The 21963-nt window shown below is 36.0% G+C and overlaps 1 long non-coding RNA gene across 2 annotated transcripts in view; it reads left to right on the top strand.

Annotated features, from left to right (window-relative positions):
- Positions 1-21963, top strand: part of LOC110404361 — a 143925-nt gene that overhangs the window by 5817 nt on the left and 116145 nt on the right. For both annotated transcript variants that reach the window (XR_002442182.1, XR_002442183.1), the window contains exon 2: positions 4241-4373. This is a non-coding gene — a long non-coding RNA (uncharacterized LOC110404361). The remainder of the gene's footprint in view (positions 1-4240; positions 4374-21963) is intronic.

The raw sequence follows: 21963 nt of genomic DNA, 5'->3' as shown, positions 1-21963 counted from the left end.
TCTATAATGAAATACGTTTCTGAAGTTTCTCTAGCTGAAAGGAAATGGCAGTCTTAATAGTAAGGAGTGTGACTGTTCTTTCTTTCTAGCAAACTCACTGAATAAAAAAATAGCAAGAAACAAGCATATTTTTGTTTAAAAATGCAGATACTAGGCTTTTAGTATATGGCATTTCCACCACTAATTAAAATTACTATTTCTCAAAAGTAAAAGGGACCAGTGGTTGGAAGTGGCTAAAAGCATGTGTTTTCTGGTTTTATTTTTGCATTCACATTCTCTTTACAAATATAACAAAGTTATTTTCCTGGCTCCTTACGGAAAGTATGTATTTTACTGTGTGAAGAATTATGTCTGAACATATGAAAATGCACTTTTATCTAGTTCTTGTAGGTAATCTTTGGAAGGGTTTACAAAAACTGAAGTCATTACAGAACTTTATTTTCATATTAAGAGTAGCTGTGGCAGTGCCCTGAGCCACTTTGTTTCTCTGTAGTGATGTAATACAGTTTGGCAACAGGTACAAGTAGTAGAAAGTACCTGTTATACATTATAATTCTTTAAAAACTACTGTTGAGCAATGTAGAAAACAAGAAGTTCTGTTGCTAGTCTATGAAAAGTGATGTTGTTTAAAATACTTTAGACAATGGAAGCCTTTCTCACAGACAAAAGGTATTCTATCATAGCCTGTTTAGAGGAAAAAAAAATATTTTCTTCTAATTCTCAAAGGAAAGGAAAGCACTTTTTAATATAATTATGCAGAAAGAGTATTTAAGCATTAGGAACTTCAATTATGCACAAGCTTTACTGAGGGATTTTAAAAGATCTGTGCACATCGTATAATAACAAGGAAAGTAAATATATTTCTTGCAGTTACATAAAAAAAAAAAATTACTGAGGACAGAAGAATTCAATCAGTAGGACAATTTAATCAGTAGTAACTGTTCCGTGACCTATTAATGGCTTTTTTTTTTCCCTTAGATATATTGGTGCCAGAATTTTTAAAATCCTTTTAGCTCCATGTTGGTTTTTGGTCTCCTACAAAGGCAGTGCCATCTTTGTTGTGGTGCCCAAGGAGCCCTGAGAGCAACAGGAACACTGTGGCAGGTCAGCGGCTACATCTGCTTCATTCTGATTCTCTGTCGCTTGCACCCCAAGGTAGTGTGCCAGATGTTCAGTTCAGACAGATTACACTTGTTTGTCAGCAGTTAAAAAGAAAAAGTGACCAAAAAATCTCTTGATCTCACCTCTTCTAGAAAAGTTTTGTGAAGTTAGAACCTCCTATACATCCCATAGGAATGTTTTCTCTTCCTCTTTGTAGAACTTCAAAAGGCCACACTGGATGTCTTGCTAAGGCAAGGGTTGCAATGCTGTTGATGTTACTTAGGAATGAGGTCACAAGTCTGACAAAAATTGTTACGCTTATTTTAGATTTTGGGATCACTGAAGAAATGTCATTGCAACTGAAAGTAGAGTCTGACTATCCAAGGCATTCGAGACAAAGAGCGTCAACTGTAAACACCTCACAGTTTACGTAGTATTCTTGTTCAGCTCATCTCCTTTGAAACTTTGATAGGATTTATCATGTATGTGCTTTAATCCCAATTCAGCCAAGTGTTTTTACTTTGTTTCTGTACATGTACTTGTGAAATGCATTAGTTGCATTGTTCTGTTGAAGTATTTATTATCTGTGAAATCCTGTCTCCATGACTTTGGAGAAGAATCTCACTGATTTTAATGAGTTTAACCTATCTGCTAAGTGGTGTGAGTTGAAACATACACTCTTATGTTTTGCATGCGCCCATTTGAAACTTAGTTCTATGTACATGAAGAATAATTCACTCAGAGCTGTTTAATATTCTTAATGACTTTATCAGTTGGTTTAAAATTTTAATGTTCGTAGTTGAAAACAAAATTACAGTATATGATTTGCGAAAGTATTGTTATAAGGCATTCAAATCAAATGCTTGTTTCTACATTGCAATTTAATAAGCACTGATACAACTTGAAGAAATGACTTCCAGAGGGAGAGAGTAGTACTGAGCCACAAATCCATTGATTTTGCAGGAGGAGCAAAGGGGCACATTGATTTCTTTGTATGTTATAATTATAGCCTAAGAGACTATTTTTGTCTTAGCTATTCATTAAGCTGTTTGATTTCTGTCATTCAGAAGGAACAGCTCCAGTACTATGATGTGTTCTTCCGACGAAACAATTTAAGTACAAATACAGGCAAACCAAAACTCCACAGCATTTTCATTTAAGTTGTGGGTGATAGACACATGAAGTAGATACACCTAGCCTTCTTTCTCTATATTCGGTTTATTACAAGTCTGTGTTTTACTGACTTCAAAAATTATGAAAGAAAAAACATAGATGATAGCTCTGGTCTAAATTGGAATGAAACCCCTGATTACAAAGAAACTCTGTTTTTGCTAAGTGTAGGTTAGTGCTGAGTCTTATTACCATTCATAGCTAAAAAAATATAAAATGCTGAAGTAATAGTAATTTTAGAAAAAGAAATCTGCTTTCAGTTAAGATTTTGAATATTTACATAAACTCTGTTCAGGGGAAGAATGGGGGTACTGTATTATTTTGGGTGGTTTTCTTGGTCAATTACCAGGAGAACTTTGCAAAGAAACCACGTATGTAGCACGAATGTGACTTTTTAACAAATAATTTGTTTTAATATGGGTAAAGATGAGCAACATTCCTTATCAGCCAGCATGCTGACTTTTGTCTGCTGCTGCTAGTGAGCACAGTTACTGCAGAAAATTATGGGTTCTGTCAGTTGATTTTCAAAATGACTGTTTTTATTACCTTCATGGATTATAATTTATGGATTAAGCTAATTGCACATTAAGACTTGAATCTCAAGTATCTAATCATTATACATCAACAACACTAAATATTATATTTGAAAGGTAAATACCTTTCCTTGAAAATGCTATTGCTAGCCCATGAATATGATCGTTTCAACATTTTTGAATTTTTTTTCCTATATCATGAGAATATTACTTATTATCACTTATGGGCCCTAGATGTTTAAAGATGCATCTATTTTGGGACAATACTTCACTGCAGTTTGTAGAAGTTTGTAGGTACAGTGTTTATGAGGTTTGCTACCAACCTCCTAGGCGTTAGGTTGAGTCTTAGTGGTTTGTATGTCACAGGGAAATATTTCTGACTTTTTTTTTTTCGGGAAAGAAACAAGTATTGGAACATTCTTTGTCATCTGCTGACACTGTGAAAGATACACGAGCTGATGGTTGCTTCTTCAGCCATTGTGACTTGAAGAGACACCAAGCTTTCTTTTGGTATGCAAGAAATTACCCTAGACTTTCTTCTGGGATTGTAGATCGTTGTTCAGCCCATTCATAGGTCCTGCAGTTCCATATGCCATCGTACAGGGCAGCTCTCACTTGTTCTGAGGTACTTCTCTTTCATGAATAATAAAAGTAGCTATAAAAGAGAAGAATTAGTAAGATGACATTTTATTAAAAAAAAAAAAAAAAGCTTCCAAGAGAAATACAGCACAGTTCAAAGTTTTAACACCATAAACCTGCTTAACAAAAGATGTATCCCATTGTACTATATTTCTAAACCATTTTAAATTGATGTGGAATCACATCAAAATCTAATCATAGCAAAGTCATTTTACAAGAAAATCTTAAGGGGAAAGGGTTATCTCTGTAAGGTAATTGAGTAGCTATTTAGCACTGCAAAATGTATCCAAATTTCATTTCTGAGAATTTTTATTTGTTTATAAAAGTTACTTTCTATTCTTTTTCGCTGAAGAATATAATATTTAGTTTAAAAATTGTATGTGCAATGTACACCAGCTGATGTTACAGTGGAATCATTTTTCCTTGGTTAATTTCTCAGGATCTCCTGTTGGATAAGTTTGATAGATCAGAACAGCCACATGCCAAACAAATCAAGCTGGAGTACTGCATTTAATAAGACCAGTTTAAGAAAACAAACCCCAAACCTGAGTTTTTTTTCTACGTCCGCAAACCAAGTAGGAACAGCTGTGATCTGACTTTGAAGGCGGGACTGGGTAACCACTTTGACTTTGTTACTGTCTTGTATATTCTCCATGAGCTGTTAAATCAATACCAGCAGAATTCCAGTCTGCTTAGGACTAAGTATTTCTGTGGCCTGTTTTGTTAGTTATGAGAACTTTTTTTTTCCACTCTGGCTACAGTGGCTCACAATGGACATATTTTTCTTTCTCACTTAGATTGCGGGACTCTTCCCCACTGCTGTACTATGCAAGCATTTCAACTTTGAGCATTAGCACTACGTTGGACTCATTCTGTCAGCATCAACCATTTCACCCCAGGAAACAACAGGAAGGAGTTTTCCATTCAGTGGTAGGTTTGGCTTTTGCTTCTGTTCTTGGTAGTTGTTTTGCCTTCCTTGATAATTGATTTTCTACCTCACCTCAGAATTACAGTCCAGCCACCTTTTTGCAACAGCAGGATTAAAGTGCAATGACCATATCTATAACATTTTCATCTCTCTTTTGGAATGAGCATGTTTCTGGTCTTGTGGCTTTGTTTTTGTGTTCGGGATCTTATGTGTACTAGAAGGCTTTTAGAACTGTTTTGTCTGTTTCTTTTCACATTCAGAAGAGCAACAGATCTGGACCACTCATTTTGTTACAACAGATGCATATAGCATTGTTTCTACTGTGGAATGTCTCTGCCTGCAATGCCGTTGCTTACGTAGACAAATGTAGGAAGAGTTTGTTTAAAATCGCTGTGCAAATTTCTGTCCCCATATACGTTCCTTCCTGTGCATGCACAACTACATTTTGATAGCTGTCAGAAAAAGAAGCAGAGGTATAACTGCCCTAGCTCCATTTGGCTGTCCTCCAAAATGATGCAGAAAGTCACTTCTTTACGTTGTCCTTAACTGAACTAAAAAAACATGTCCTGGAGCTGGGTGTATAGGAGACATATGTATAGTTTGGCATATGTTACTATTTTTCTTACTGTTTTGCTGCATGTTTGTGGGAGGTATGCACAGGAAGCCATATGAAGAATTTTATTTCTATACGTAGGATTACTTTTTTGAAGGAAAAAAAGCATGCATGACCAGAATTTATCTCCACGCTTTTGTAAGTGATGTAATATTAATATATACTGTAGACATCAGAGGCATATGATCTTAGTCTCTAAAAGAGGACATGGGGGAATTACTGATTAGAGAAGCTTGTTTGTCTGGGTAGGGATCAAAGGGGCAAAACGTAGTCCACAGCACTCGCCATTTTTTAATTATAAACTCCAATTAAGTGATGCAGAATAATCTTCAGCATTCCATCTGGCAGCTACGAGGAGAGAGCGAGAATAGCAGTTAACAACATTAATCAAGGCTTGAAGTAGACAGGTTCAAGTACTACAGGCTTTATTTAAAAAAATGAGTTGGAGACAGGCTTAGTCTCTGAATAGCATTCCATAAACACTGCATATAGCACAAGAGCGTGCGACATTAACCCTTTAACCTTTAGAGTGCTGACATTTTCTAGACTATGGCCAGACGGTCAGCACACTGTCATTTTCTCCTGTCATTCGTGGGGTTAATACTGAAACTTGGGGAGGACGTGCTGTTGGAACACCTGCTTAATGTGAAACACTGGAGGCCACTTAGGAAAAGGTCCATGAATTTTGTCCACATGTCACAATGGTTTCAAAAATCAAAACATAACCTTATTTCAATTATTTTAATAACTGATACTGAAAATCACTATCCAGATTTTGTGTGTGATATGTTATATATGAGACTATACAATATGTATCATTTTACTTTCCTATTTCTGCTCAAAGGAGAAATAGAAAAATATTTATATTATCAGTGAGACTATTCTTAAAACATATATATGGTATGTTCATATATAAAGACAAAGACATTTTCATGTGTATGTAGTCAATAGGTAATGCTGACTACGAGAATAATCATTGACATAAGCCATTTTGTGCAAAGGAAAATCCTGGGCATTGCTGTACAGGAAGGACTTCATGCAGTCTTATGCTGTGGTCAGTCTTTACCATTACATAAGAAATCCCTCTACTATTCCAACCTTGCACTAAAGAATACTTTTAGTAATAGGATAAGTTTACTGAAAGCATTCAGTAAACTGAATTCAGGTAATGAATTCCAGTACCTGAAGGGGGCCTACAGGAAACCTGGGGAGGAACTTTTTATAAGGGAAGGTAGTGACAGGACGAGGGGAAATGCTTTTAAACTGGAAGAGGGTCGATTTAGACTAGATATTAGCAAGAAATTCTTTACCATTAGGGTGGTGAGACACTGGAACAGGTTGCCTAGAGAGGCTGTGGATGCCCCTCCCTGGAAGCATTCAAGGCCAGGCTGGATGGGGCTTTGAGCAACGTGGTCTGGAGGGAGGTGTCCCTGCCTATAGCGGGGGAGTTGGAACCAGATGATCTTAAAAGTCATTTCTATCCCTAACCATTCTGTGATTCTAAGATTCTGTGATTTTTCTGAAGGTTACAGGTAGAGCTAGGAAAGGCATTTCTTAGCAGTTTTCTTGAAAACTGCAGAATCAGTATATCAGAATTTTTTTTTTAATGCGAGTCAGTTTTACAAAATTTTTCAAAATCATTATTTTTTAATTAGCTTCATTTCAAACAGATTGAAAACTAAACAAACATAATAATAATTAAAAAACAACAGATGCTCCAAATATGTAGTTCAGCTTAAATATGCAACATTACTTTCCAGCTTACCATAGAAATGATGGGAAAAAAATAGTTTTTAAATTGAAAACTTCTTCTGAGAAAAGTGCATTTTCCCCGCTGCTGCCCAATGTTTGCCCAACCTCCTTGCAATTTTTACCTGTGTACTAACTCTACTTTATTTAAAATATATATTTTAACATACCTAAGAAAAACACAGTCCAAGAGGTGCAGGCATATTTTTTAATCAAAATTCTGTCCATCTTATCTATGAAAGTGATGGTTTAACTATACAAAGCTGTGCAGATAAATTTCAATACCAGCGATTAGTATTAAAGATGGCTTCATTATTCTCTTACACTCTGTGAAGAAGGCAGGATTGAATAGTAGCTATTCAATAGTTTTTGCTATAATGGACAATAATGAGTATTTAAAAATAACAGTATAGTATCTGAACTGTTTAGGATATGATACACTGGATGTTTCTGTGCTTTGTGGTGACACTTCAGTTAAAACTGATAGAAGGTATCTGTAGAAGATAAAGAAATCTTGTGAAAAATAAGATCATGGTTATTGTATTATTTGGGCTTCTAAAATAAGACAATGATTGGATTCATTTAAGCATTGTCGATGCAATGGTATAGCTCTAGTGCTATGTTTTTCGAGTTTTTACAATGCTAACTGAAGAAAATGAGAAAACCGTATTGACTGGCAGAAGCTAATCATAACTGATCCTCAATTTCTGTGAAGGGGAGTAAGGGGAAAAAGAAATCATTTGGACTTAGTGAAATCAATGCAACATTATCTGTTGATGCTGAAGATTAGGGTCAATAGAGCGTTACCTCAAACATCTGGATTTTTGTGAATTTTATGGGCAAGAAACAAATAATATTAAACCCGTGGGGGAATTCACAGGCAATTAAGAGGATAACTTGATGCCAGAAAAATCTGAGAGTTCAGCTAAGGGTGAAATGTCTCTCTTCTACTCCCTTCTTTATTCTGACTTTTGGCAGGTAAAATCTTTCGTTATTTAAAAACTGAAATAGGCAGAAACAATAACTCCAGTATTATTGTCTTTGGTTAAATGTTTATCGCTATATGTATAGGTTTTACATATAAGCTACATACAGGTTTTTGAGTCATTCTGGTTTTATGAATTTTGAGTTATTCTTATGACGTGACATAAAGTGAGGCTTTCCTCTTTCTAATGAAACACAGCTGATACATTATTTTGAATTATGAGTATGAAATTGTTTACCACTAAGTTTTCTTTTATTGTTTCTGGTTTCTGTTGACTATAGCTAGGCCATGGCAGTAAATTATATCCATGCTGAGGAAAGGTGTTTGAAGCCTTATAAGTTGAAATTGAGGGAACTTAGAATCATAGAGTGGCTTGGGTTGGAGGGGATCTCAAAGAGCATCCAGTTCTAACCTCTCTTCTGCGGGCGGGGTTGCCAACCACTAGATAAGCACTGTGAAAAGCATGCGTTGGTGTGCTGCGTCCATTCAGGGGACCCCCTTCTGATGGTGGGACCATCCATAGGCTGAGTCAGCTGCAGCTGTAAGGGCTCCTGCTTTAACACTTTTCATTTCAGTTGCCATTGCTGACAGATCTCTTAGAAACAGTTGTCTCTTTTAAGTAAATTCAAGTGCATGTAATCTCTTTCAAAAGATAAAACAGCCTGTTGAGCAGGAGTGCAGCTTGTTTGTGGAGGCACACCGAGTACAGCTCTAGTGTTGTAGCACTATTGGATGAAGCTGGAAGACTTCAACCCCACTGGATATCTGCTGTCACCTTGCATGAGAACATAGTGCAATTCCAGAATGAATAACTTGGGAAGAAAAACAGCTCCATTTGGTTTTGGAGCTGACTGAAAAGAAAAATATGAGCTATGACAGGAAAAAAAAAAGTGAAGAAAAAAGAGTACAGTGTCTCAGAAACATTAAATAATATATAAATGTTATAAATACATAATGTGTAAATAATATATAAGCAATGTACATAAATGAGTAAGAGTTTTTCCACAGTTTGTTTTAAACATTTTTGTAGCAACAGCTTCTCTGAAATCACCAGCAAAATCCTTAATTGTCTCTACTTTAACTTTCTTACTTGTGCAGATTCACAGGCCAAGCCTTCTATGAACTAGCCATTCAGGTGTAGCAGTTACCCATTAAACAAGATTCTCAGGATTACATGCATAAATCAACATTGTGATTGAACTGAAGGAAATCAGCTGCCCTGTCTTAGCATCAGAATTCTTAGCTTGATACTTATATGGGGCTTTTCATTAAATTCATTAATCTTCAATAATGTATCTCCAAAAGAGACAGATAATCCTTAATGAGAAGGTCTTTTCTTAGGATCAGTTATTTTAAAGGTATTGAGCTTCAACTAAAAGAAAGTATCTGTTTTGAATCACCGCTATCTCCTGAGAAGGCTGATTTGATTTCCCTTTTTTTGTTTCCCAAGCCAAACATTACTTTTGCTTGCTCTTTACTCCAAATATACTCAAGATATTCGTTTAGCTCCTTCTTCACGTACAGCCATAATCTCTTTAGTTTGCTGAAATATTCACTTCACTGAGCAGGAGTGAAATATGTGGATACGAATGAGTCCTTTTGCCACCCATGTAAAAGCATGCATAGGATGGTGGTATGTTTTAAATCTGCACTAGCATATAAACAGAAGAATTTTAATGCATTTGAAATAATTATATTTCTATCCTGTAGTTTTTCAGCTTATTGTACTGAATTAGTAGGCTGATATTCTAATTGTTAGTATCACTTTAATATTTGTTATCATCTGGAAGCTAAGTGCCCAGAATTTTATCAAAACAAGTATAGTAATCAACAGATTTGGGTGAGAAAATACAAAAACATTCTGTTCACCCAATTGGGATAGTTTGGTGTAGGAAAAAGATTGAAACACAGCGAGTTATTTAGATAAGTAGGCTGTTGTCACTTGTATTTTCTCCTTGCAGTGTATAAGAACTAGTATTGCAATCACTTGCTGAAATGAAGGCCAGAGAAATCAATTCCTGTCAGTAAAATTCCAGTTAATGGAAATCCATTAAAACTGCTCTAGATACTTAGAATTGAACGTGCAGTTCACAAAATTATTTGTAAAATTATTGGATGTGATCCTATTTTCACTCTAGGAAATAATACTCTGAGGATTTTAGTAAGATAGAATTTATAAATTCTAGAACCAGATATATCTTTTGATTAGTTGTCACTATCTAAACTGGAGTTAAATAAAAATGTTAGATGCAAGAATACATTAAATGTGGGGGCATGACTCTATAAAGTTAGTATAGTTCTGAGTGTAAATACAGTAATTTTCTCTTTTAATATTGAAAACTTATGAGTTTTCAGCTGAATAAACAACTATTGACTCAGCAAAGGAATTTAAGGACCATATCTGTCATATTTTCTTTTATTTTATATCCATGGGCCTATTTTTGATAGTGGAAAACTTTGTCTTAGTGTGGTTAGAATGAAGCTTGGGATATAGTAGGAATACTTACTCTGAATTAATTTGAATTTATCTGTTTAAGCAAAGTTTCATGGAAGAAATACCAGATTGTTATCTATTTTCTTCAGTGTAAAAACATGACAAACTACAAACAAAAATGTCAAACATGTACGTGTTTGACACAGTTTCCATGGAAACAGGAGGCATTACTTTCAGAGCAACCTACATCCTTCTCTCTGGACTGGATGAAAACTGTGATCTAAGGGAAATGAAGGTGCAACTTCCCTAACATTTGCTAGTTTGAAGTATTTAATAGCACTTTAAATTAATTGTTTTCGTTTGTGATATTTTCTTTTTCAGTGAAATGAACTGTGACATTTGGGGGAGGAAGGGTAGTAGCTAAGCAGCTTTTAAGAAGCAGAGCCTTTAACCAGTAGTCATTATTTACGATGAGAGCTCCTCCTCTTGTTTCCATGCAAAGACAGGTCTATGAGAAATAATCACATAGCCAAGTAATAGCTTCATTTTAGAGATAACAATTAACAAGTAGATACTAGACTGTATTTCAGCAAACCCTGATCCCCTTTTACTAACTGGGTTGAGAAGAAGTAAGGATGAAACTATCACTACCCTCAATGCAGATAGACAGAAAATTTTAGAGGGTTAAAAGCATTTTTCATTACTATCTGAAGTGTTTTTTCAGTTGTCTGTTCATTTTAGAATTTGTCTTAATTGTAAGTGAAACTGAGGAACTACTAAACTGCTAATAATACAGATTCCATAGAAAGACACCATCTTTAGCGCTCCGTCAAATGGTGCATTAACTCAGTCCTATTACCTTAATTTCATAGGCAATGTATGCTTCTATTTGTCATTGCCTTTCTCTTCTCTCTAAATGTCACACTGAAGTTTAGTAATGTTCACATTTTACAGATGTCTACAGCAGAGTTACAGAATTAAATAAAATTCTTACTAGGAAGTAGCAGTCTTGCCTGCTTAGAAGACAGAACGTTTCTTGGGAAATGGCTATATAGTCTGTGGCTAAATTTTGTCTTCAAAATCCTATTATCTTAAAATTACTCTTTATATTTAAATGAAGAATTGCAAGGCAGAAATACCTTACGCTTTTCTGTTTGCCTGAATGAATAATATAGTACAACCTACTAAAAGCCAACATGTTCATTACATATAAATGTTTCAACTATTGAGCAATAAAACCTCCATCTAAAATTAGAAATAAATGGAGTTTTTAACTTCAATTATATACAACGTTTTGCCAACTTCTGGAAGAAATTTACCAGAAATTCTTACAGATGTTGAAAGAAAGAATCAATTTGTATTTAAATTTCTAGGTAACTATTTGAGGGAATGATACAGCTGACAAATCATGTGCTTCTTGGGATATAATTACATAAAATGGTCCAGTCAAAGACTAAGGACAGTGTTAACAAGTTTGATTCCAAATGTTCAAAGTTCAGCAGTTATGAGAAAAATTTAAATCCGTGGGTTTGGCTATAAATGTTAGAGACTTGATACAAGGGTAGCAGCTTTCTGAATTTGGCAAGTAAATGCTCTTCTATTTTCAACCTGAATGCTGTCTAGCATTAGATAATGGTCCAGCATTCAACCCTAATTTCTATGCAGGATTAAATGTAGGAACAGATGTGTAGACTTTGAAAGTATGGATTTTGTCTGTCTGGAAATCAACCTAGCACAACCACTGTAATCCATGCTCTAGGTCACTCCATCTGCATAGCTTAGACTCTGACTTGGCTGTGTGGGAACCCCACCTTTCTGAACCAGTTGCACAAGGTAAATCACAACCTGAATGTTTCCTAACATTCTGTTCTATTTGTGGTTTAAATCTGATTTTGCATGGCTGGGTGTACCTGAGATATGCTGTGGATGTCCAGAGCATGATGAGGTTATGAAGAGATGAGAAATTCTGCTAATTTGAGTGAAGTAAGAAGTAAAAAGTGTTTGTCATAGACCAGGTATTGCCCAAGATCACATGTGCTTTTTATATGATATAGTAATAAGTCACACTTAGCCTTCTGAAAAAAGCAGTTCAGCATTTGTACGTCTAAAGCGTAAACAAATATGAAACAGCAGGAGACAAGCTGTTTTCTTTCAAAAGCATGAAGAACTCTTCACAGAATGCTGACTATACACCAGTCATTAAAAATATATGACTAATTTTTTTATTGAAGAACATCACAACAATGATTACAGTAATTTCTTTTCCTCTGCCATAATTACTTTTTTAATTAAATGTTCCTATGTGATGATTAGGGTTGATCAAAAGCAATTCTTCCTATTTCAGCTTTTGGGAGTGAGAAGACCACCTGTAGTTTCGTGCAGTTTCATAAGAGCAGAAGCACAGGATGAATTTTTAGCATTAATGTACCAAAGGGTATGGGTAGGTTCTTCCATGCACTTCATAATGATTCAGTGATATACTCCATAATAGAAAACCTGTTACTGCTTCTGTGTTCTTGTGCATTAAAAGTGTATCTGAAAGTGGAAGAAAAGTGAAGAACATGTCATTCGTAAACTTGAATACCTGCCACTAAAACTCATGTGGATCAGCATTTATCCTACCTTTAAGCAGATATTTACCAATTTTTGCAATCACACCAAAAGTTAATTATTATTTTTTAATATCATCTCTTGCTCTTATCCTTTAATGACTATTATAATGTATTATCTGAACAAGCCAGTGAGGAGAGTGAAGTATATGAAACAGGACAATGGAGAGTGATCAGGGAAAGACAGAAATGAGTTATCTGGGACTCAATGACAGTAATCTACAAGAAGCAATTACTTACATCTGCAAAATGGGGTCACCATGAGTAGTGCTTATACAAAACATAATTTGACAGTTCTGACGTAGGTTCAAATGGGATAGTGCCCTTAATGTTTTTCTTAACTATGAAAGAAGAACATTTATTTATGGCTGCTGTTTTGTCCTACAATGTTATTGCAGTTGGTGTGAGAAAAACATACAAGATATAAGATAGGAATCGTACTATTTAGTACTTCTAAATGGTGTTTTTTGTTGTCTGAGAACGCTGGTGAAATGAGGATAAATATTCTCCAGCTGTTTCTTAATGAGGTGAGCAAAGGCAAAATACTTCAGTTGCCACTTATGAGTAAAGGCAAATGCACTGCCTGTTTCACAGTGTCTAGCTCCTCTCTGCCTATGAGACCCAAAGCATGTGCTAGAAAACAGTCTTCATTTCAAATAAGTAGCCAGGGAAGGAAAATGTCTATCAAAATGTATTGTAACATCTGCACACACAAAGGTTATATTTAAGATGGTTACATTACATGCATGGACATAGAGATGAAATCATGTGGTGACAGAATACACTGAAATCACTTCATCGGGTCTATGGTACATATATACAGAGAACACTTTGCAAATACGTCCCTGAAAGTATATGAGACAGTGTCATAAAAACCTACTTAAATGATGTGTTTGATGCAAAACTCTTGACCACCAACTTCTGGACTAGCTCCCAGTTGTAGAATCCTTAGAGTTGGAAGGGACCTCTGAGGGCCATCTAGTCCAGCTCCCTTGCAGTGTACAACACAGCTAGATCAGGTTGCCCAGAGCCTTATCCAGCCTTGCCTTGAAAGTCTCCAGGGACAGGGCGTCCACCACATCACTAGGTAACCTGTTCCAGTGCCTCACCACCCTCTCTGTAAAAGATCTTTTTCTTGTCCCTTTCTAGTTCTAACAGCCTATGAGTTTGCTTAATTTTTTAAGTGGAGGCCTGGCATGAATGGAAGCTCTATTAATTTGGTTCTTCCAATGCTTTTCACTTTTCATAAGTCAATTTTCATAATACTTTCCTTAATCCTTGGGTATCTCAGCTGGTCTTGAGCTAACCAAATATAAAAGTTATGTGTCTACTGGACTACATTAAAAATGTTTCTTTTAAAATTATAATCTGCAGTTTATTGTAGCAGTAAGTAACATAAAAATAGATTTAAAATACTAATTTGTATCACAATTGGAACAGCAGCAAGCGTAGATCATTTTGCAAGAGAGAAAATATTTGTAAGATGCTTTGAAATCTTTGAATGTAAAAGTTTTAAAAAGTCAATAATAGTTAAGTGAGAATACTAAATCCAATAGTTTTGCTTTACTACATGTGAAATAAACCAACAAAAGTAAAATGTTATCAAATAATGATAATAACATGTTCAGCTAGTTCTAAAAATAGAACACTATTGATTCAGAGTATCTGTTTTCCAACTAACGTTGCTCCCATTTATAAGAAAGGGAGGAAAGAGGTCCTGGGGAGCTACAGGCCTGTGAACCTCTTGTCTGTGCCTGGGAAGATCATGGAACAGATCCTTATGGAACACATGTTAAGGCACGTGAGGGATGAGCAGGTGATCTGAGACAGCCAGCATGGCTTCACCAAGGGAAGGTTGTGCCTGACCAATCTGGTGGCCTTCTATGATGGAATGACAGCATCAACTGTCACAGGAATGATGTGAAGCTTTTGGAGAGGGTCCAGAGGAGGGCCATGAAGATGATCAGAGGACTGACGCACTTCTCCTATGAAGACAGACTGAGGGAGCTGGTCTTGTTCAGTCTGCAGAAGAGAAGGCTGCTGGGAGATGTCGTTAAAGCCTTTCAGTGTTTGAAGGGCAATTATAAACGAGAAGGAAATCAACTTTTTACGTGGGTAGATAGTGATAGGACAAGGGAATGGTCTTAAACTAAAGAAGGGAAGATTCAGATTAGATGTCGGGGGCAGGTTTTCACTGAGAGGGTGGTGAGGTGCTGGAACAGGTTGCCCAGAGAGGTTGTGAATGCCCTGGCCCTGGAGATGTTCGAGGCCAGGTTGGATGAAGCCCTGAGCAACTGGTCTAGTGCTTGATCTAGTAGTTGGCAACCCTACCTTCAGCCCAGATGTGGGAACTTGGTGATTTTTAAGGTCCTTTCCAACCCAAGCCGTTCTATGATATCATTAAATTCAACTATAAAGGAGGAAAGTCTGCATAGCATAACATAGTACCAAAATAAGCCACGTTGAGCTGTATGCATGCACAGAAGGCAGGAACATCCCAACGTTCATCATACTGACCACATTTTTATACATTGTTCACTCTCTGAAATAAAATCTTTGAAATTTAGATCTGCTTAAGCAATACCTGGGAAGGAATCCTGCATGTTTTGATGAGTTAAAACCTATCTTCAGAAAATGAGATTCAGTAGCAGACAGCTTGGTTCACCCACTTTTCTTCCTCTTCTTTACCACCTTCTGTTTTGAGCTCCCAGATTTACTACTATGTGAAGGAGTGCAGATTTTTATGAGCAGGGCATGCAGGCTCTTGTTCATTGCTGGTGAAAATGCAAACCTAATGGTAATGACTATGTTGAAAAACAGTGTTTTGTAGCTGAGAACGTCCTCTATTAGATAGTGTTATTGCTGTTTTCATGGAAATAAATAGGAGGCATTAGTTTTGGAGCAACCAGCATAGAATTTATTCAGGAAATTGGTCAATCAGTGAAAAAACGTATGTCTAGGTATGCCTGGTTTTCTAAGTTACAGCAAGAAGTTTACAAATAAGATCTAGGAAGTTAATATAAGAATGATTAGCAAATTCAAGTAGCATTATAAATTATTCAGTGCTAGAAGTATTTTAACTAGCCCAAAGTGCAAGAGAAGAGTTCCACAGCTAGTTTAGAAAATTAGCATGAGAGAGAAAACTCTGTTCAATAAACAACGTATGGCAGAGCATCTAAATTTGTTGCATGCAATTGTAGAATAAGTAGAAAACCCAGACCTTTTACTAGATGTGAAAGATCAGTTCTAGGCTCACTATATTTTGTTTTTCATTTTTTAGCTAAAATCTAATAGTAATGATAAAGATTTTTATATTTTAACAATGAGAGGCAACGATAGTAATTTTTAATGATCTGGATTTATTATTTAAGTAATTTATTTGAACTTTACTTGATCTTCTACAAAGGTAGTAGCAATAAGTAATGTTATTTTTATTATCATAGAACCTAAATTCCAAGTCATGAATCAAGGTTCCATTTGTGCCAGATATGGGATATTACCTCTCAAATTACAAATATCCCCACTTGGAATTATAATATTCATAGGGAAATATAATGTCTTTTGTGTAAGACATCATTTTTACAAAAATGATCTATTTATTTTTCTCGAACTAGAAATAACAAGACAAATCAATAGATATCTGACTTTCTCATTCAGAGGTTAGCATTTTTCATATGGGAGTAAAAATTATTTTATTTGTTAACAAATGCTTTTTCATGCTGTAGTTTTGTACTATATGAAAAGACACACACATGACTTTACTAGCCAGCTGATGCCATCTGCTGGGGCCTGTTTAAAGAACTGAAATGACTGTTCATCTTTTTTCCATGGCAGTTGTTCAATGTTAATTGGTCTTAAACCTAGTTCCAATCGAGATTTTTTTTCTCACTTCCAGTTTTCCAGTTTCTCGGGCAGCATGGTGATGCATAGCAAGACAATGTCTTTATCATGCTTCTTTGTTGATAGACTTTGTTTTTGGATGTTGCATTGTTCATTTAGTCAATTTTGAGGTCCCTGAATATTGTAAATATCAGCAGCAGAGGTCACAGTCATTGAGTACTTGTTCTAGGTACTGAGGTTATTTAAATACTTGGACTTTTTAAAGAATTAACTCATACATTTGTTTTTAAAAGGGTGATATGTATTCATTGCCATCCACAAATTACATTCATACATACAACATGTTAAACGTTTGCTCAACTTGTATATAAATTATAAGATGCTCCACATTCAGTTTAAGTATTTGTTTAGAAGCTCTTCTGTGTTGAGGTCCAGGAAGTGCCTGGAGTTTCATGTTTTGGTAAAGAAAGGTTTTCATTTTCTACAAAGTGTAGAAACTGAGATGGGAAGTCCTGAATGAAAACCCACTTGGAAACGTCTTTGTCCCGTGGTTCCTCTAGGGCAGTAGGTACCACATGAAAACATGGAGCACAGAGTGAATCAGAGGAAGGAGTATGAAAGTGATGTTATATGAGGTTCCCTTAAGGACTACAGCCGAGCCCTTCTGTTCAGTGGGTGTGGTGATTATTTTTTCTTCCTTCAGCTGTTGTCTAAGCTAATTTTACCAGTACTGGGGTAAACAGTATTTGACAATGTTGCTTAGAAAAACAGAAGACAAGAAAGTGACGAAAGATGTAAATTTTCCTTAGCAACATCTAAAGCATTAGGTATGTGGCTTTACTTTGGATCAAGTATGACAGAAATGCACAGATTGGAGAAAAAGGCTTTAGATTTGCTGGTGCTGCTACTTTTTCGTGTTGACAACTTTTGTTAATCACACTGCTTAATAACTTAGCACTTTGCTGTATCATTCATACGTAGGTAGGAGGGAGAACAGTTGTTAAATATTCTTTTAAATGTTTTTATTTATTTAATGGGGATCTGTTCGTGGCAAGTAGACATGGAATTACTAGAGATGGAGCTACTGTATCATGGAGGTCCAAGAGACAACACTACTGATAATCCACAGAGAGAAGTGAAACATTTCAAATGTTGGCTAGCAGGCCTAGGGGCCGATATCAGTGCAGGATGTACATTTGCACATTCGGGGTGGATGGAGATAATTGAAGTCCACTTCAAAGACCTGATAACCTGTTTTTGCTGTTGTTTAAACAAGGATTTGATCATTTACAAAACAAAAAAAATCTGCCCACATAATTTCTTTCAGATACTTGCCTTAAACAAGCCCTGACTAAATCTGATGAGGCAATTGGAAAATCATGATCCCTATCCCAGCCCTGTCTTCTCTGATGGCCTGCACTGATTAAAATTACTTAGATTATTGAAATTTGCTGAAATGCTACCAGGGTGAAATTCCTGTGATGACTACAACAAGAGAAGCTTACATGTGCTGTATTGAAACCCTATGATTATTATTCAGTCTTTGAAGCCCGTCATGTAAATGAACTATCTGGATTGGCCTGAATTCTGCATGATGTAGAATAGCCACGTACTTTAAATGACTTTAAGAGAAAGAAGAAAAATCATTGTGTGATTACTCATTTTGATTTTCAGACATATTATGACTCTTGTCCTAAACCTTCTAACCACAAATTCCTAGTATCCGTTACTGTTTGATTCATTCATGGATTGCAATGAAATGACAAATGCCTCTTCTACTGTAAGAGAAGCATAACTTCTACAATTGTATTTGCTACGCTCAAAATCTGATACTGAAGTTTATTTCAAAGTATGAGGGCTGCTCTGAAAGTAATGCCTCCTAGTAGTTCACGTTTGCCCCCAGTGTCAGAGGTGGATGTTGGTGGTGTGGCAGTAGAGTCTGAAACTTCCCTCCAGTATTCTGTTGCATTTTGTTGCTGCATGACAGATGGCAGCAGAGGGGCAGTCTGACAAAACAGTGCATGGAAGTGCAGAAGAGCCAAAGGGGTAGAATTGAATGTCTCCATGCAGAAAAAAATGGCATTCATTGGTACTTGCTGAACATTTATGGCCACATCGTGAACTTCAGCAGAGTGAGCGATGGGTGCTGTACTGCAGCAGTTGTACTGTCAGGCTGTCTGTGAGACAGTGTCACCTCCATTGGTGCAGATTTTTATGGGTGTAGCGTCTTGTTCATCACTGGTGAAAATGCGTACCTATTGTGATGACTGTGTTGAAAAGTAGTGTTTTGTAATTGAGAATTTGCTCTATCAGATAGTGTTATTGAGCTCTTTGTGTCTGTTGTAGTTTCCATGGAAATAAATAGGTGTCATTACTTTTGGAGGAACCTACATATATTTTCTTAATGTATTAAGTTTGCTGGTGATATTGCCTTTGATTGAAAAGTTAAATTATATGTCTAGCTACCTTTTATTGAAAGAAGAAATTAACAAGCCTTGTTATTTGTTGTCTACCCAACTTAGTGTAGCTCTAATTCTTTTGCCTGTACTGAGGAAGCAACAGGACGTGTCCTTTCAGGTATTTAATTAAAAAGTCTGCTTGATTGTGCTGTGTTGGTATTTTAGTAATATTTGTAGTGCATATAATTCTTATTTTTTTGGTCTTTTAGCTCTACAGGTTTATCATGCTACTGTTTGCAACATGAGTTGGTAGGGCATACGTGCATTTCAGCTATGGAATCTGGGAAAATACATTTTGTTCATTAGTTGAAAAGAAGCTGGGAAATGACCTACGAATGTTTCCATAAAGTTAGTTTTCCCTGTCTCTGCTTTAGTCCAGCAAAACACCTTGATTTAGGAGAAAGAAAATAAGTTATCCCTTCAGATAACTTGCAGAGATTATGCATTTTAGGCATATAATTTGAAGGCTTGAGCATTTCGTTTTTTACAAGTTTTGCATCATAATGAAGAACTCATTGTGGCATTTTATATTCTTCATTTATAATTAACACCCACTTTGGCTCAAGCATACAGAAATACAAGTGGTGTAAAAATTGAAGTCTCTAAGAAGGAGATTCCTCTTGCAAGAATTACAGAAGTTTGGTGTTTTTTATTTATTAGTCCTTTCTCATTGTGGCTGCATTAGTTACATTTTGTTATTTTTTTAGTAACTAATTTTAACTGCTCTGCAGAATATGGAATATGATATTTCCAAATGTATTCTGATAAAAGAAAAGCTAACAGGACATCATTAATTATGTATTATTAATAATTAAGTTTCTCTGAAAGTAATACTACTTATTTATTTCCATGGAAACTACATCAACATTTAGCTATGCATTTTTGACAGTGATGAACAAGAGCCTGCGTGCCATGCTCATAAAAATTTGCACTGTGGAGGTGATACAGTGTTTCACAGCTACTAGGACAGCATCCTTGCTGAAACACACCACCCACTGCCTCATTATGCTCATATCCACTGTTTAATCTCCACAAGTGTTCAGCAAGTGTTGATGAATGTCAATCAGTGCTGTTTTTTGTTTTGTTTTTGTTTGTTTGTTTTGCATGGAGGAATTAAATTCCACCCCTTTGCTTCATCTGCACTTCCATGTCAGACACCATTCTGTCAGACTGCCCCTCTGCTGCCATTGGTCACATCACAACAAAATGTAATGGAATATTGGTGGGAATCTGCTGCCATTCCTCCAATATCTGCTTCTGACGTTGTGGGCCAACATAATAAAATAGGAGGCATTACTTTTGGAGCAGCCCTTGTGTTTTCTCTTGAGAAACATTGTAAAATGTTGCTGGTAAATGAAGAGAATTTAGTTTTGATAATAATGCAGTTTGTGCTTTGAGTTTGCATAAAATTCCAGCTACTTAATTATTAAGTTCTTAATAAGAGAAAAATCACATTTCTTCTGTTTCCAAGTAGCAGATAGTTGAGTGGCATCAGTATGTAAGCACAGAGTAGCCACCAACAATTTCATATGCTAACAAAGCAAAGACAGTTTCTGGTTGTATCTCAGTGTCTTGGTTCTTTAGGCAGCAGGAGAATAGTTACCACTGTACGGCAACAAAAGGAGCAGCAGCTTTGCTTCTGGGCACTCGTCTAATTTGAAGAAGAAAAAAAAAGAGATAAATAGGAGGCTATGTTTGTATTTTTAATAAATTCCTGGTATAGGAAGGACAAAAGAGATTTCAACACAAGGCTACCAAACAGGAAAGAAAGAATTTTCTGCTTGGGTTTAGAATCAAATGACAGTTACCTTAATTGGTAATGTGCCAGGCTCACAAGATGTGCAACTCCTAAGTTTAAAGAATGAGGGAAAACAAGTGGCCAAGAGGAAATCATAAATTGTATGATGTGAGGAAAACAGATACAGAATTTCCATCAATTAGAGATAAATTGAATCACTTCATGAAGTCCTATTGGCCAGTTTCCTCATAGTAACTTATTTCTTACGTATTTTACTGTGCTTATGATTTTGTTATTAAATGTTAACATAGTCCTAAACATATCATAAAAGTTATAAAATAAGACTGTTTCTTTTTTTCTTAATTAAAAGCTAACCTATTATTTTGTCCCTCAGAGAAATCTAAAGTTTTGTCTACTACAACTGAATAATCACACCAGTCTAGATGAGATGACCTCTTCTGAACTGTGTGGTTAAGGAGAATTTCTAAAATGTGGAACGCATTAAGTCCTTCCTTCATTTAACTCCCCTGTTTCTTCCTGTGGTTATGTTGTTGTTTCATGTTTGGATTGCTGTAGTACTGAGGGCTCAATCAGAGACAGAGACCTACTGTGATGTGCTTTGTGTTCACAAAGTATTTGAGACGTTATGGTTTCTATTCTAAACTGCAAGTTAGGTAGACCAAGGGTATAGGAAGGAGTAGTACTGGCCCTGTTGTGGTGTTGTGCCTTGCATGGTGAGGTAGGGACTGGGTTTGGACTCAACCCTATGAGTACCTGTATATCCAGCACGATTTCTCCTTGCATTTTCTCCCTGCCTTTTTGTATATTGGTAAGTTATTTTCTGCTTATTCATTTGTAGACCCTTGCTCTGCTTCAAATCGTCGGTTCAACTAAACATTGCGCTACGCTTTTCCCTCTTTAGAGCAGGAGTAAATGTTTAGATAGGCCAAATCAACCCCTGCATGAGCTCGACATTATACATAGGCTTTTAATTTACTACTGCACTTGAAAAGTTAGCTTACTTTGCTTATTCAGTGTTCAGAGAAGGTTAGATACTTTCAGGGTCTCAGTCACCTGGACATAGTACAGGGTGTCCAGTCTTTCATTTCACGAGGACCAATCTGGACCAATATTCAAATACGTTAAGTGCGACTTGTATAGGTAT

The sequence above is a fragment of the Numida meleagris genome, chromosome 10, assembly GCF_002078875.1.
Source record: "Numida meleagris isolate 19003 breed g44 Domestic line chromosome 10, NumMel1.0, whole genome shotgun sequence".
NCBI classification, from domain to species: domain Eukaryota; kingdom Metazoa; phylum Chordata; class Aves; order Galliformes; family Numididae; genus Numida; species Numida meleagris.
The sequence above is the reverse complement of the archived record's forward strand: the minus strand, read 5'-3'. Positions and strand labels throughout refer to the sequence as shown.